This window comes from Oryctolagus cuniculus, chromosome 19, assembly GCF_051225735.1.
Source record: "Oryctolagus cuniculus isolate XC-2025 breed Fujian yellow rabbit chromosome 19, ASM5122573v1, whole genome shotgun sequence".
In the NCBI taxonomy this organism is placed as follows: Eukaryota; Metazoa; Chordata; class Mammalia; order Lagomorpha; family Leporidae; genus Oryctolagus; species Oryctolagus cuniculus.
In genome coordinates this window covers 28,619,743-28,620,829 of record NC_142885.1, presented here as the reverse complement: position 1 = coordinate 28,620,829, position 1,087 = coordinate 28,619,743, and the positions used below count along the sequence as shown (strand labels likewise).

Sequence of the window (1,087 nt, the reverse complement as noted above, 5' to 3'; positions counted from 1 at the left end):
TGAGAAAGTAATTGGAAGATGAGACTTCATCTTTGTTTTCAAAAAAATGGTCTGAAGTTTTCTTCTTACAGAAGAAGTTTAAATCAGTTTATTATAAATAGATCTAAACCACTAAATTCTGCAGCTTTCAGGTAAAGTCCAGCACACTGTTTATGCAAAGTCTGTAAGAATAGGTCAGTAGAAATCATCTAATCTTAAATTGTGACGTCATCCATTCAAGTCCTTGACAGAATCCCTCTCCTGTAAGAGCACAGCAGGCCTGGATGTGCCACTTGTGATCTTTGATGGAAGTCACCTACGAAAACTGAGAGATTTCTGCTACAGTCATGCATTCTTCAACATCTTGTTTATTAGCAAAAATCAGCAATCAGCTTTCTTAAGTCCTCATGTGCTAACATTTTAGAGTTCTCCTCTAGTTACAGAAATCTTTTCTCTGTACTATCCAAAACAACTACTACAAATTCTATGTTAGTGTAGTAAGTGTTCCAGGAGGAATGGAGAAATTCTTGGCCACCAATATCCCACATTAGGAAATGTGCATTATTAATCACTATCTCTTCTGCATTACTTCCTATTGTAGGGGCTGTATGTACAACTTCACTCATAGAAAACTGGTAAAGGATGGTAGTTTTCCCTGCATTATCCAGCCCGACAATTATACCTTGTGCTCCTGCTGATTGAACAGTATCCATATCTTGGTGAAGAGAATTCCCATTCTCAGGCAGCAGACCCCCTCCAGCCGCCTGGGCCACCTGGCCTCCCTGGGCTCAGGCAGAGGGGCAGAGAGATGCTCTGGAGCCTCCGCCTCTTGGGCTGGAACTGGAAGGAGGCTGAAGCCCAGGCCATTCTACCTCGTGAGGCCCCGCCACTGCCAACAAGGCACTTGCCTGGCTTTCGGACATCACCGCCAAGTTGTCTGAGAGGAGCCTCGGGGGCCACCGTCCTCCCTCAGCTCTCTGCCTTTCAAATTGATTAATTAATTAATTTGTTCTTTAAAAGTCAAATTAGTTTTTTTCTTTTTCTTTACCTCTACATATTTGATTTTGATAACAAATATATTTATTAGGAAAAGTAACCAGCCAGCACT

General features: G+C 42.0%; 1 pseudogene; it reads right to left on the bottom strand.

The window, feature by feature from the left end:
* Positions 1–207: 207 nt before the first annotated feature.
* Positions 208–715, bottom strand: LOC100344877 (ADP-ribosylation factor-like protein 5A pseudogene; annotated as a pseudogene).
* Positions 716–1,087: the final 372 nt, after the last annotated feature.